General features: G+C 36.2%; 1 pseudogene; it reads left to right on the top strand.

Moving 5' to 3' along the window:
* Positions 1-3,442: 3,442 nt before the first annotated feature.
* Positions 3,443-16,853, top strand: LOC131616252 (TMV resistance protein N-like; annotated as a pseudogene).

The raw sequence follows: 16,853 nt of genomic DNA on the forward strand, positions 1-16,853 counted from the left end.
CTGAACACTCTTGCGCTTTTTGATAGTTATTAAAACTTTTCAAAAAAAATTTTGAATTTTTTTTACTTTTATTCCTTAAGTAGATTATCGCAAGCCATGCATACTTTTTCGTAGGCTAAAATACTATTATAACTACTCAATGATGCTCTTCTATGGATTCAAAGAGAATGGTTTGTTTCCAAGCTTGTAACTCAATATAAGCGTTTTGGAGATGGTCATTTTCGATTGTGAGATTGGTCATTGATTGTGAGAGTTGAGAGGGAGAGTGTGTTTAAGTTTAGGGCCGGTCCCGATTTTTTAAAGGTATGGAACAAATAAAATGGACCTTCAAAAAAAAGGTTGACTTTTTACTAACCTCCAAAATGAAGAAGAACCTCGGAAACAATATAAAAAAATAAAATCTTAGTTGTTTCTTAAAAAAAAGAATTTTAATACGGATAAAAGTTTTAACAAAAATTTAATAATAAATGAATTAATTGTATGATAAACTTTTAAATATTTGATGCAAAATGTAATCTTCACATGCTGAAACCAAAAAATTATTGTCCTTATTTTACTTGTTTAAAAATAAGGATTGCCAATCATTTTTATAAAATTTTAAAATTTTAGAAACCAATAAAGAAAATAAATTATAAATTAGTCTAATAAGGATTGCCACAACATTTTCGGTTAGTTCTAATTAACGTGTCAAATGTGTGAATGAAAAATATTTGAAGGACTATTTTTCAAGAAATAAAACAAAATTCACAATATTTAGCGAGACCGTAAACATATTTAATCATTTTTCTAATTTTAATTCTTTTATTTTTAAAAAATAATAAATATAATTTAATAAAATTATGCTACTCACTATTTATTCTTCTCATTTTTTTAATAAAAAGTTTCAAAAAAATCGAATTGAATTTGAAATGCAGCATTCAGTTGAGTCTTCAGCAACAGTGGATCATTTCTATTCCTCAAATCATCACTCCAATGGTGAAGTTCGCAAATTGCTCGAAGCATCCATTTCAGTTACCAGTAATGCTTTCTCCAAATGGAATCATAAATCTCCCGCCACCAACGCCTCGTTCTTCCTTTCTTCCCTTTAATCGCCGTTTTTGGATTCAAAGGTATCATTTTTTTTCCGTTGTTAGGGATTCAATTACATTTACATTTTCCCAATCGGTACTGATTTTTGCTTCGATTTAACAATGCGGTGAAGCTGGAGTAGAATGATTGCTTCTAATGTTACAGAGCTTCACAGTCACAACAAAGGATTGTTGAAATTTTCTTTACTTCAATCAATGGTTACAGTTTTCTATACTTTTCCCGCGTGGATTGTTGAAATTGACGCTGGATTGTTTTTATTCTAGTTGAAGTTTGTATAAATTGTTCAAGATTCATTGCGTTAGTTTACTCTATGCACTTCAGTTCAGACATTATCTGCTTGAATTATAGAATCCGATATTAATTTGTTATTAATTCGTCTAACTGATTCAGAAGAAACAGAAAATTATAGAATGAAGTGAAATGAATTTATTGAAGGTACTCATCTAACTAACTAACTGCAAGTGATCTAACTGCAAGTGATCGTTAAGGCATCATGAGTGTTTGGAATCTCTTCCAACCTCGAGTCCGAGACACTATTTTCTGAAGTATTGTTTGCTTGTTCACTCTCTCGTGAGTCGTCGATTTGTCATTAACAGTTGTCTATATTATTTGAGGGAAACAATTGTCTATAAAACTACATTTGGCCTCATTTTCAACTTCAAGTACTTAGAAACTTTTATTTATTTATAGGAATAGTACACTTTTTGAAGAATGCAAAACACTTGCAAGAAACCAATAATGCACAATGAGTTTGTGGCTTTGGCTCATGATATTATCCTTTTAATTCCTCTTGATTTGGAAGGTGTACCAAACTTATTCAGGTTTCTTTAATTGGAACATGGTGAAGAAGTTATGCAATTGTTGTGATGATGCATCTTTTGTTGGTTTCCCGGAGAATGAGGTAAGAGTTAGTTTATCTTTGCAAACTTGAAATTTTAGTACTATATTTATTGTTTGGTCTAGGTGGTTGTTTGTGTGCTGGCTGCATATCAGGATAAGAAATGCTTTCCTTTGGCTTTATTTTGATTTGAGATTTTATTTCCAGAACATATTACTATATATACTGCAGAAGGAAGTTGGTTGTTTTTTATATGCTAAGATCATATGGGAAGCTATTATGAATAAAATCTTATCAATTGGCATGTCTGAACTCTGAACTCTGAATTAAAATAGGTTATTCTTCCACTGTAATAATGCCGTTGATGTGGACATTGCAAACTTTCTACTTGCTGCAAAAAAGTTAGTTCGTTTGTCCTGGACTTGCAAGCTTGTTATCATTAAAATTTCCTACAAATCTTGCAAATTTTTTATGGGGATATAATATTTACCTGCAGAATTCAAAACTTGCAGGATAATTAATCTACAGGAAACTGTTCAAAATATAGTCAGCTGCAGTCTGCAGATGCATCTTTGCAGTGATTCTTTGGTCTTTAAGTACTGCCACACGGAACCGCATATAGATTGAATGTGAAAGAATCTATGCATAACATCCTAATTAATTCAGTACTGCCACACGGAACCGCATGCATCTACGGCGTGGTGGGATTAGAAACATGCTAATTAGCTTCATCAACACAGATACCTCCAACAGGTTTTGTTAAATTTTGCAAATGCATACTTTTCAAATGAGTTTGATATTACTAGGATAGATATCGACTTTATAGGGGGCTAGGGAGAGTTTAGCTCAGTCTGTTCATCTGGGTCCTTCCTTGAAGACTAGTGAAGGTGACAGAATGCCAATCTACTTATATGATCTTTAAGTGTTTATTCATTAACCATAATTTGGGTTCAAATGGAGTACATTTGAAAGTAAACAATGTGTTTAAAGTCGTGGTTAATTGTGTTCGGTTGATGGTTAATGAAGTATAATACTTTGTTATTTTATTAACCACCAAATGAACCACACAATCACACATTTAAACCACAATAACCATATTAAATTTGTGTCAAAAATAATTTCTCTTTATTGGTTATTGAAAAATAATAGGATAACACGATATTTGGTTATACTAAGAGCGAAAAAATTTAAGAGACTTTTGCTTATAAATAATATTCTTTTTTAATGATAAAAAAAGAAGTTAAAGAATAGAAAAATTAATCCTTAATATATTAAAACAAAATACAAGTTTCCCTCCCAATCCTTAATAAGTTTTCCTCCTAACTTCTTATTAAATCTATAGTTGCATTTAATTATTCAAATCTTTTTATTTTTTTATACAACTCTTTTCAAATTACCAATTCCAGAAATTTCAATTCCACAAATTAATTGTTATTTTTATATTCATAACATAAAAAATATTTTTTTAAAATTTTTATATTTATATAAATACAATATCTCTTTTCAATTTATCATGTGCATGGACAGGTAAAAGTACTAGTTAATAATTAAAAGCATAATATCGTGACTTATAATTTAAGTTTTGATTTTGAAAACAGAGAAGAAAGGAGATAGTATTAGTAAATTAAATTTGAAAAGTTGAAATTTGAAATATTCATAACAGTAACACTATTAGAGGAGTATTTTAGTAGTAGTTTAGTAATTTAAAATTTTATAAGTTGTCCACGGTTATTACTTCCATGACAGAAACATGGGAATCTATGTTAAAAGTAACACTACTTTTTGTGAAGTTTAGCGGGGAAGGTGGTGAGGGGACCTACACAGACATTTTCCAATTTTGTATTCCATTTTTTAATCTTTGATTTTTTCGAGTACCTTGTCTAAACTCCTATTAGTTTAAATATTTAGTTAAATTATTATTAGTTAACACCGACGAGCCTCAACTTGTCATGTTTATTGGTAAAAGATGCAGACTAGTAGGGATCCTCTCCATCTAGTTGGGTGGTGGTTAATACTCCAGATCGTCGTGACCCATTCTCTCATATCTACGACGCAGTCAACACCTCAGCAAAAGCGTTGACAAAAGAGTGAAAAAAGAGTAATCATGGAGAGAGAAAAAATAGCCTCTTTCGTGGACCTTTCTTCCCACCTTTTTATAGACTAAAAATTGAAGATTTCTTAGTTATCCCTTGCAAAAATATGGGTAGAGTAGAGCTACTTAACGATGGGTAAAGATTTTATCACCACTAAAAAATACTACTACTGTAAAAAATTGTGGGACCCACCCCTCAGGTTTGTATTCCTCCATAAAAGAAAGGGGCTACTGTTTTATTTATTTCAATTGAGTTTTTCTATAACAGATCTAAGCAACCAGACTCCTTTTCTGTTTCTGTTTCTGTTATCATCTGTATTAACCCCTCCACTCTCTTATCTTCCCTTTCTTAAGAAAAAGTGGTGATAACTAACTAACTGATTATCTGAAATATGCCTACTTCTCACAAAGAGTACGATGTATTCATTAGCTTTAGGGGAGAGGACACTCGTAAAAACTTCACTGCCCAGCTACATCAAGCTCTTACAGATAACAATATCAATACATACATTGATTATATTCTTAAAAAAGGAGATGAGGTTGGACCTTCTCTTGCCAAAGCAATCAAGGACTCACATATCTCTCTTGTAGTTTTCTCAGAAAACTATGCAACCTCAAAGTGGTGCTTGGATGAACTCCTCCATATACTGCAATGCAGAGAACTTCATGGACAGGTAGTTATACCCGTGTTCTGTGATGTAGATCCATCACATGTACGTTATCAGAAAGAGAGTTATCAGAAAGCATTTGCAAAATACATGCGAGAACTAGCCAGCAGTAAATCTCATCTAGACAAAGTGTTGGAGTGGAAGGATGCTCTCACCCCAATATATCTGGATGGGACTCTCGCAAATATAGGTAAGTATTACTTCTGTCCCTAATTATAAGACTTGAATTTTTTTTCTTGTTCCTTTTTTAAAAGACTCTCTTCTTTAATCATGGTTACTTCTAAAATGGTCAAGTACTGATATCGGGTAGGCACCCGTACTTAGTACACTTACCGTATTCGTGATGCTTAATTTTTTCATTATTCGATTTCAATTTCTTCGTTATTGTATTTTAATATTATTTTTGATATTTTAAAACTTTTATAATAATGTTTTGTTGTTATCTTAACAAATTAGTTCTTTATTCATGTATTTTATAAAAACTCTTATACCACTGCCCCGTATCCGTACCTATGCATCATAGCTCTCTTTACATGTGCATTAGTTATTTTTTTAAATATATCCCCCTAATTATATTACATATTTTTCTACAATCTGCATTAAATACTCTTACACAAACATTAAATAAATCTCAGTCTTCAGAATAAACTTGTAAAATTATACAAATAGTCAACAAAATCAATACTCCATTCAACTTTCTTAATTCTAGTGATTTACTCTAGAGAGTCTTATATTTAGAGACTGAGGTAGTACAATTTAATTTAATTCCTCTAAACTCATATTCATTCTTATGTTGTACTATATATTTGTAATTAACTTTTCAAATTAAAGGTAATTATATTAATGCTGAATTTGTGATGAAAATATGATATGATGATTCTGGGTGTCCGATTGATCATTCATCAGCACAAACGCTCCCATTCAGGGGCTGATCCTGTTTTTTAATAAAATTTCAGAAATTGGCCAAATTTAAGTTTTCCTTTAAGTTTAATTTGTTTTTTTTTTCTCTTTCAGGGATTATTCTCAAGTCATCCATGAAGTTGTGGCAGATGTTAAGCAGAAGTTGTCTCTCATGTTTCCTAATGAACTGAAAAACCTTGTTAAAGTTGATGAAAAGGATGAACATATTGAATTATTATTGAAAAAAATACCAAGAATCGGAATTTGGGGCATGAGCGGAATAGGAAAGACAACCATGGCTAAACAGATGTTTGCCAAGAACTTTGCCCATTATGATAATGTATGTTTCTTGGAAAATGTAAGCGAAGAATCAGAAAAGTTTGGACAAATGTATGTTCGTAATAAGCTTCTTAGTGAGCTACTGAAGCGTGAAATTACTGCATCTAACGTTCATGGACAACACACATTCATTAAGAGGAGGCTCAGTGGTAAAAAAAGTTTTATTGTACTTGATGATGTTGATAATGCTACACAATTAGATGATTTGTGTGGAGTACTTGACGGCCTTGGAGATAACAGTAGAGTCATTATCACAACGAGAAACAAAGGTATTCTTAGTGGAAGAGTTGATGAGATATACGAGGTCACACCATGGGAGCTTAAAGACTCTCTAAAGCTTTTTAGCTTAGGAGCCTTTCGGCAAAGCTATCCCAGAGAGGGTTACGAGCGTGTCTCGGAAAGGGCAGTTAAATATGCAGGTGGTGTTCCATTAGCTTTAAAAGTTTTGGGTTCACATTTTAAATCAAAAAAACCAAAGTCTTGGGTATCTGAGTTGAGTGATTATGAGAATAAAGGAGAAACCTTCCCCGGTATTCAAAAAGTGCTAGAGCTAAGTTATAATGGATTATCATGGCGAGAGAAGGAGATGTTTCTAGACATTGCATTCTTTTTCAAGGATGAAAACAAAGACTTGGTCACAAGGATACTAAATACATGTGATTTCAATGCAACTAATGGAGTAGAAGTCCTAGAAAATAAAGCTCTTATATCCATTTCAAACAGTGATACGATACAGATTCATGGCTTACTACAAAAGATGGCATTTGATATAGCTCGACAAGAAGATAATGATCGAGGAAAGCGTCGCCGATTGAAAGATGCTAAAGACATTTGTGATGTACTTAGAAATAACAAGGTATGGGGTGTTAATTGTTAAAATTTTCTAAATATAAAGTTATAGTTGATTTGCTTTGCTAATGTAGTGACTTCTTTGAATTTGTTAGGGCATTGATGTAGTTGAAGGAATAATATTAGATTTGTCTCAAAAGCTAGATTTAGAAGTTCAAGCTGACACATTCAACTTGATGAGTGAATTGAGATTTCTTAAATTCCACGTCCCCAAAGGTAAGAAGAAATTGGGCACGGTGCATCTTCCTGAAAATTTTAAGCTGTATTTTGAAAAATTGGCATACCTTGAATGGAATGGGTATCCCTTGAAGTCTCTCCCTGAACCTGTTCGCGCTGAGCAGCTGATTCAGATTTGTTTGCCGCACAGCAACATTGAACATCTCTGGTTCAAGAAACAGGTGTGTACTTGTATACTAATTCATTTTGGTTTATGGGTCTCTCTCTTGTTTTTATTCATTTGTGTTTGCTTCCTTTGTATGATGTGAAAACGAATGGATGCTTGAAAGACCAATGTAAATTAAATTGGAGAATATTAATAAGATTTGAAGTGTCGTTTTGAATTATTACAGGAACTTGTGAATTTAGAGGCAATTGACTTAAGTCGGTGCAAAAAGTTGAAGAACCTCCCTGATTTGTCTAGGGCGCAAAAACTCAAACAGTTGTGCCTTTCAGGCTGTGAAGAATTACTTGAAATTCAGGCTTCTGCTTTTTCTAAAGACACACTTGTTACTTTGCTACTGGATGGGTGCAAAAAATTGTCAAGTCTTATGGGTGAGAAGCATTTAAAATCTCTAGCGAACTTCAGTGTCAAAGGCTGCTACGGTCTGAAGGAATTTTCGTTGTCTTCGGATGCACTAAGAAGGTTGGATTTGAGCAATACAGGAATCAAAATATTGCACCCATCAATTGGTGATATGAGCAATCTTTATTCGTTGAATCTAGAAGGTTTAAATCTGACAAGTCTACCGATTGAATTATCTTACTTGGCACTTACTGAACTTCGGGTTTCTAAGTGCAGTGTAGTAACTAAATCAAACTTAAAAGCCCTATTTGATGGTCTGAGCTCATTAACATTACTACACTTGAAAGACTGTTGTAACTTGTTTGAACTCCCTGCAAACATTAGCTCCTTATCATCATTGCAAGAATTAAGACTAGATGGAAGCAATCTGAAGGATTTGCCCGCGAGCATCAAATACCTCTTAGAGCTAGAAGTTCAGTCTTTAAACAATTGCAGTAAGCTTCAAGGTCTGCCAGAACTGCCTTTAAGCATCAAAGAGCTTCAGGCTGACAACTGCTTGTCGTTAACGACAGTATCCACTTTGAAGACTTTTTCAGTAAACATGATTGGACAGAACAAATACATTTCTTTTCAGAATAGTATTAAGATGGAATTGGATGGACCCTCCCTTGCCTGCATGACAGAAGATGCCATGTTAACAATGAATAATAGAGTAGTAATAGAGTAGTGGTTAAATATTTCTCCATTGTGTGTGTCAATAGAATAGTGGGCAGAGTAGTGGAGGACATGTTCCACTACTACTGCTGAGCTGGCCCTAGCTGTTAGTACCTTTGTCAGTATTTGTTCCTTTTGCTTGCCTTTATATAGCAAGCTATCTGTATCACTCTAATTAAGAAATACTATGAATATTTCTCTCATCTTATCCATTTCAATTGTTTAACAAATTCTAACATGGTATCTTGAGCTTCTTTTCGATCCATGGAGTCCCTTTTTCTTTCCTCTCAAGTGAAACTTTCTCACCTTATATCTGTCAAACTTGATGACAAAAACTTCAAACAATGGAAACAACAAATAGATGGAGTTGTTCGTGGTCATCGTCTCCAAAGGTTCGTCACTGTTCCGGTGATTCCTTCTCCCTCTCCTTCAGATCCCGCATCTCATAGTGCCTTTCTGGAGTGGGAGCAACAGGATGCTCTCATATGCACCTGGCTTCTTTCCACCATCTCTGATTCTCTTCTTCCTAAACTTGTTGAGTGTAAACACGCGTGGCAAGTCTGGACAGAGGTGCACCGCTACTTCGACACCCTTCTTTCCACCAGAGCTCGTCAGCTGCGTTCTGAACTTCGTCGCCTCACCAAAGGTTCGCTCACGATTGAGGAGCTTCTGAAGCGTACTCGCGAGATTAGCGAGTCTCTTGTTTCGATTGGGGATCCTGTCCCTCTTCGTAACCTAATCGAAATAGTTCTTGATTCCCTTCCTGAGGAATACGACTCCATTGTCGCCGCCGTCAACAGTAAGGATGAGCTAAGTTCCTTGGATGAACTTGAGTCGTCTTTACTTGCTCATGAGTCGCGCCTTGAGAAACATCGCAAAGCTGCTGTTGCGGAGCCAGTGACTGTGAATCTCACTCAATCAGCGTCGTCTTCTTCACCTGTTACTACTGTTCAAACTTCTACTGAAGGTTTTCCTCAGGGAACGAGTCACGTCACTGCCAATGCTGATAATCACAACTATAGCTCTCGTGGAGGTCGTTTTGGTCGCAGCAGTGGGCGTTTTGGTCGTGGTGGAGGACGTTTTGCCAAACAATCTTGTCAAATTTGTCACAGATCTGGACATGATGCTTCAGTTTGTTATCATCGTTACTCAAGTGGTGCTGGTTATCCTCAGCAAAGAGCTCCATTCAATCCATTTCATGTGGCTCCCCGTGCTATGTTTCCTGCTCAATTTGCTCATGGTTCTCTCAGAGCTGCTTCTCCTAGATCCACAGCACCACAGGCTTTCTTTGCAGGTAATGAAGCAAGCAACAGCAATCAGTGGTGGTATCCTGACTCAGGGGCTTCTCACCATGTTACTCCTGAAGCCTCAAATGTGTCTGATTCTTCTTCTGTGCCTGGAACCGAGCAAGTCTTCATAGGAAATGGCCAAGGTTTGTCTATCAATTCTGTTGGTTCCATGTCTTTTCCTCTACCACACAAACCTCACTTATCTCTCACCCTTAGGAACCTCTTACATGTACCACAAATTACCAAAAATCTCATGAGTGTGAGCAAATTTGCTCAAGACAATAATGTATTTTTTGAGTTTCATTCTAAATTCTGTGTTGTTAAATCTCAGGCTACTTCTGAAGTTCTGCTCAGTGGTCATGTTGGAGATGATGGCCTCTATAAGTTTCCTAATCCTGCTGCATCTCCAGTGTCAAAGCCTTGTCCCAGTCTTAACTCTTGTAGTACTAGCAATAGGTTTATGTGCTCTCCTGCTATAAGCAGTTGTAATCCTTCAATTTATATGCCTAATGCTACACTTCTTTGTAACGATCCTTCTATTAATAAAACTACAAGTCTCTTTTCCAAATCTTCTCTTAATTCTGCAAATGCTAGCACTAATTTATCTTTATCTCATTCTAATAGTCCTACTGCTATAGCAACAAATCCTTATGTCCTGTGGCATACCAGATTAGGTCATCCTAATCATCATGCCCTTGTTGAAATCCTAAAACTTTGCAATCTTACTGTCCCTTCAAAACCTCCTACAGATATGTGTCATGCCTGCTGTGTTGGCAAATCTCACAGATTGCCTTCCTCTTTATCCACCACTGTCTATACCCATCCCTTTGAACTGGTTGTCTGTGATCTCTGGGGTCCAGCTCCTATGATATCCTCAAGTGGCTACACCTATTTTCTTACATGTGTAGATGCTTTCTCTAGGTTTGTTTGGGTCTTTCCCCTTAAACTGAAGTCTGACACTATGCTTCAGTTTATTCAATTTAAGAAAATGGTTGAGCTGCAGTTTAATTGTCCCATCAAGTGTGTTCAAACTGATGGAGGAGGGGAATTTAGACCCCTCACCAAATATCTAACCGATTTAGGAATTGGTCATAGATTCACATGTCCTCATACCCACCATCAAAATGGTCTTGTTGAACGCAAACATAGACACATTGTTGAGACTGGTCTCACTCTCTTAGCTCAGTCCACTCTTCCTTTAAAATATTGGGACCATGCTTTTGTTACTGCAGCCTACCTTATCAACAGAATTCCCAGCCCTACCCTTAACAATAACTCTCCCTACTTTAAACTACTCAACAAACCTCCTGACTATTCCACTCTCAAGGTTTTTGGTTGTGCTTGCTATCCTTTTCTGCGTCCCTACAATTCCCATAAGCTTGATTTTAGATCTCAACAATGTATTTTTCTAGGATATTCATCTTCTCACAAAGGTTACAAATGTTTAGCTTCCAATGGTCATATCTACATCTCTAAGGATGTTATTTTTCATGAATCTCTGTTTCCCTATTCCTCATTATTTTCAGTCTCTTCTACCTCTCCTGTTCCCTCATCCATTCCTCCTTGCCCTTCTTCTATTCCTCCCTTTCCTGCTACTGCTAGCCAGTTTTCTCCTCCTCTCTCTTCATCCAATGCTCCCTCTCCCTCTTCCTATAATCCTGATGCCTTTCACAGCTCTCCTTCTAGTTCTTCTTCTTCCCCTCATATGGCTGTTCCCTCCCCTGAACTTTCCACTTCTGCAAGTCAGCAGGTGCCACATCCTATCCCACAGCCTCTCACTGCTATTCCTACCTCCTCTCCCTCTATCTCTCCTGCTCTTATCCTCCATGATCCTGCTGAAACCAGTACCATTTCCCCTACTTCTTCCAATGATCCTTCTGAACAGTCTAGCTCACACTCAAATTCCAGCCCTCCTGGTTCACCTTTACCTTTCATTCACCCTGACAATATCCATCCTATGCAAACCAGAGCCAAAAGAGGTATCATTCAACCTAGATTAAATCCTACTCTCCTTTTAACCCACATGGAACCAACTTCTGTTAGTCAAGCTTTGTCATCTCCCCATTGGTTTCAGGCAATGCAAGAAGAATACAAGGCACTGATGAGAAATCAGACCTGGACATTGGTAAAAGCTCCTACTTCCAGGAAACCTATTGGCTGTAAGTGGGTTTTCAGAACCAAGGAAAACCCTGATAGATCTATCAATAAATACAAGGCCAGATTGGTGGCAAAGGGGTTTCATCAAAGAGCTGACAGTGATTTCCAGGAGACTTTCTCCCCTGTTATCAAACCTGTGACTGTTAGAATTGTTTTAACCATTGCTGTTAGCAACAAGTGGCCTATTCAGCAGATAGATATTAATAATGCTTTCCTCAATGGCACACTTGAGGAAGAGGTGTTTATGCAGCAGCCTCCTGGCTTTGAAGCTGCTGACAAGTCCCTAGTGTGTAAACTAAACAAGGCCATTTATGGATTAAAACAGGCCCCAAGGGCCTGGTTTGACAAACTGAAGAGTGCTCTTGTTCATTTTGGTTTTCATGCAAGCAAGTGCGACCCAAGTCTCTTTCTATTGCATCAAGGCAAGCTTCAAGTCATGATCTTGGTCTATGTTGATGACATCATCATCACAGGCAGCTCTGCTCCCTTCATTAACTCTCTCATCAACCATCTTAACAACAAATTCTCTTTAAAACAATTGGGACAGCTTGACTATTTCCTTGGTATTGAAGTCTCCCATCTTCAAAATGGTTCTTTACTTCTGTCCCAAACCAAGTACATTTCTGACCTCCTAACCAAACTGAACATGCTCAATGCCAATGGCATGCCCACTCCCATGATTTCCAGCAGCAAACTATCTAAAGTTGGCTCAGAAACTGTTGAAGATCCCACTCATTTTAGATCTGTTGTTGGTGCATTGCAATATGCAACCCTAACTAGACCTGAAATTTCTTTCTCTGTTAACAAGGTGTGTCAGTTTTTATCAAATCCCTTAGAAGATCACTGGAAGGCAGTCAAAAGGATTTTAAGGTATTTGAGTGGTACACTGTGTCATGGCTTACTTATTCAGCCTGCTCTTGTTCATCAGCCTATGCAGCTTTTAGGATTCTGTGATGCAGATTGGGCATCAGATCCTGATGACAGAAGGTCTACTTCAGGGGCATGCATCTATCTTGGTCCTAATGTTGTATCATGGTGGTCCAAGAAGCAGCAGCTTGTAGCCAGGTCTAGTGCTGAAGCTGAATACCGCAGTATGGCTCAATTGGCTGCTGAACTTATCTGGATACAGTCTCTACTTCAGGAACTTCACTGTCCTATCCAGGTGCCTAAGATTCTATGTGACAACTTGAGCACAGTCACACTTGCTCATAACCCCATTCTCCACAACAGAACCAAACATATGGAGCTAGATATATTCTTTCTAAGGGAGAAAGTTCTCAGTAAACATCTTTCTGTTGCTCATGTTCCAGCTCAAGACCAGTGGGCTGACATCCTTACCAAGCCCTTATCTGCTGCCAAGTTTGTACCTCTACGTTCCAAGTTATGTGTGTTAGACAAAATCACTTTAAAGCAACCCCCTACAGCTTCTAAGGGGGACTAATAGAGTAGTAATAGAGTAGTGGTTAAATATTTCTCTATTGTGTGTGTCAATAGAATAGTGGGCAGAGTAGTGGAGGACATGTTCCACTACTACTGCTGAGCTGGCCCTAGCTGTTAGTACCTTTGTCAGTATTTGTTCCTTTTGCTTGCCTTTATATAGCAAGCTATCTGTATCACTCTAATTAAGAAATACTATGAATATTTCTCTCATCTTATCCATTTCAATTGTTTAACAAATTCTAACAATGAAAAGTGCTGCCTTTCACAATGTATTAGTGAGAAAGTACAGATTCCAAACCCACAGCTACAATTATAACAGCGCCGAGGTATGTCTGCCAGTAGACAAAATTCCAAGTCAGTTTAAACAAAGATCCTCCACATATGCCTCCTTAACTGTCGACATTCGCAATTGGGTGGGCTTCATTTTAGCAGTCGTTGTTACTCCATCTAGCATAACAGATGAGCATGAATACTTTGTTGGAATCTTATGTCAATGCTATTCGGAAGATGGAAGGACGGAGGTGGGAAATAAGTCTAAGTGGAAGCCTAAACTGGTTACAGATTTGAAAATGGATCACATTTTTGTCTGGTATGATCCATTCCTTTGTGATACCATACTCAGAAGGCATGAAAGAAAGGTTTCTTTTAAATTCTGTATTACAACTTATACAACTAGTGGCAGAGAACTTGGTGACCTTTTAAAAATCAAAGAGTGTGGGGTTTGTCCAATTTACTACTCAGAAAGTCAGAAGGTTTTAGGCACAGGGAATTTAGACAAGGACTTGGAAAAAGAGTTGTATCAGGAAATTGAACTTGAGAGATCAGTTGAAGGCTATGATGAGGGAGACGGCATTGACATTGAACCAAATGACAAGGAAGGCACGAGCATACAGATCCAAGAGTTGGACTGTTTAATTGGTATGAAACTTTTTAAATTCTCTCACAAATGTTGTATGTTAAGTTTCGTTTGATGTTTTTATTTGACAAACTCAATTTCTTTTTCTTTGATTAGATAGTCAATTTTTCTCTGTCAAACTCACTGTTTCTTTTTCTAGTCTCTAAAGATACTCAGGTACATAACGATCCTCAAGAGAAAGAAAACTTGGAAGATGGTGATAATTCCAAAGAAATGATGAAATCTGAGATTCTTCATTATAGTACTTCTTTGAAGTCTGGAGAGGAAGATTCTACTGAAGGAAGTTCTAATGCAGAATTGTCAATCAATAAAGAAATTAAGGTAATACTTACACCTTAAGACGGAAAAATAATTAAAACAACAAATATCTTATCTTTTATTACCTTTCAACAGAGAGACGACTCTTCTGGTGTTGATGAATCACACTCTTCTACTTTTCCAACAAGATTGAGTTTAACAAACAAGTTGAAGATATATGAGGTTTTTATTAATTCCTTAATGAATTGAAATAAGCTTCATATTATTGCAAACTACTTTATTCCTTAATGACACTTATGTTTGATTGTATCTTAATCTACCAGGAAACTAAGAATCTTCAACAGTCAGTGAAGATTCCATCTGATTCTTATACTAATTTGTTACAACTAAAAGAACCTCCCAACAAACTAAACCCAAACTCCTCAATGGCTGTTGAAGGCTGTGATGAGGGAGAAGGCGTTGACATTGAACCAAATGACAAGGAAGGCGCGAGCATACAAATCCAAGAGTTGGACTGTTTAATCGGTATGAAACTTTTTAAATTCTCTCGCAAATGTTGTATGTTAAGTTTCTTTTGATGTTTTTATTTGATAATTTTCCGTTTCTTTTTCTTTGATTAGATAGTCAATTTTTCTCTGTCAAACTCACCGTTTCTTTTTCTAGTCTCTAAAGATACTCAGGAACATGACGATCCTCAAGAGAAAGAAAATTTGGAAGATGATGATAGTTCCAAAGAAATGATGAAATCTGAGATTCTTCATTATAGTACTTCTTTGAAGTCTGGAGAGGAAGATTCTACTGATGCAAGTTCTGATGCAGAATTGTCAATCAATAAAGAAATTAAGGTAATACTTACACGTTAAGACGGAGAAACAATTAATTCAACAAATACCTTATAATTTATTTTTGTTACCTTTCAACAGAGAGACGACTCTTCTGGCGTGGATGAATCACACTCTTCTACTTTTCCAGCAAGATTGAGTTTAACAAACAAGTTGAAGATATATGAGGTTTTTATTAAATCCTTAATGAATTGAAATATGCTTCATTCTTATTGCAAACTACTTTATTCCTTATTGACACTTAAGTTTGATTGCATCTTAATCTACCAGGAAACTAAGAATCTTCAACAGTCAGGGAAGATTCCATCTGATTCTTATACTAATTTGTTACAACTAAAAGAAGCTCCCAACAAACTAAACCCAAACTCCTCAATGGCTGTTGAAGGCTATGATGAGGGAGAAGGCATTGACAATGAACCAAATGACAAGGAAGGCACGAGCATACAAATCCAAGAGTTGGACTGTTTAATCGGTATGAAACTTTTTAAATTCTCTCACAAATGTTGTATGTTAAGTTTCGTTTGATGTTTTTATTTGACAAACTCAATTTCTTTTTCTTTGATTAGATACTCAATTTTTCTCTGTCAAACTCACCGTTTCTTTTTCTATAGTCTCTAAAGATATTCTGGTAAATGACGATCCTCAAGAGAAAGAAAATTTGGAAGATGATGATAATTCCAAAGAAATGATGAAATCTGAGATTCTTGATTATAGTACTTCTTTGAAGTCTGGAGAGGAAACCAAAACTTCTTCCAACAAACGAGAACAATCTGAGAAGGAGGAAGATTCTACCGGAGGAAGTTCTGATGTAGGATTATCTATCAATAAAGAAATTAAGGTAATACTTACACCCTTGATCTCTTTATCCGGGCTAATTATATCACAATCATCCTCTTATTATCTTTCAAATTAGTGTTCATTTCTGTTAAGGCAGTATATCGAGTTAAATTACCATTCCTTTTTGTTAATTGAAACTTGATGATTTCTTAAATTCGCGTATCCTTTATTGTGGTCAGAGATCAAGCCCTCATGTCAATGTTGACGGCATTCAAATTTTCGACACTCCAAATGTTATTGCTCATCTTGTCAACTATGATAGCAACGAGAATGGAAGCTCATGTGGCGATGATGTGCAGTATCAAGGTGGACAAGAGTCAGTCTCATCAAAGAATGACATTCTCGGGAATTCTGATCTGCAAAAGCCTTCTGAAGATGTTCCTGAGAGTAGAAAAGATCCACAAATTGTTCATGCAGAGAAGCCACTTCAAAAGACAGACCGCAAATTTGTCTGTGGACTTTCTTTCCTGATTCTTGCAATTGCAATGCCTCTACTCTGGATCAACAGTCAAGAAGAAGCACATTTCCTTGTCCCTACATAATACGCTCGTTTATTCTAGTGAACTAAATGTTGGGAACTTCTGTGCAGTACAATTTATCACTTTCAATATGGTTTAATTTTCTTTGTATGAGTTTTCACTGAGTTTTACCTTATGTTGAAGTTTAAACAATAGACACAGATGCTGTATTTGGAGTTAGATGAATCATTTCATTACATTCTGTAAAATAGATAAGTAGCAATGTTTCTAAAAACCGATCCGGATATTCAATTAGCAACACTACCTGGTCATTGGTTTAACCGCTTTTAACCAATCCATTCCAACTTTTGTTTAATATACACTAAACTTTATGAGAGTGAGTTAAACTGCACACAAATAATAAC

Source organism: Vicia villosa, linkage group LG7 (genome assembly GCF_029867415.1).
Source record: "Vicia villosa cultivar HV-30 ecotype Madison, WI linkage group LG7, Vvil1.0, whole genome shotgun sequence".
NCBI classification, from domain to species: Eukaryota; Viridiplantae; Streptophyta; class Magnoliopsida; order Fabales; family Fabaceae; genus Vicia; species Vicia villosa.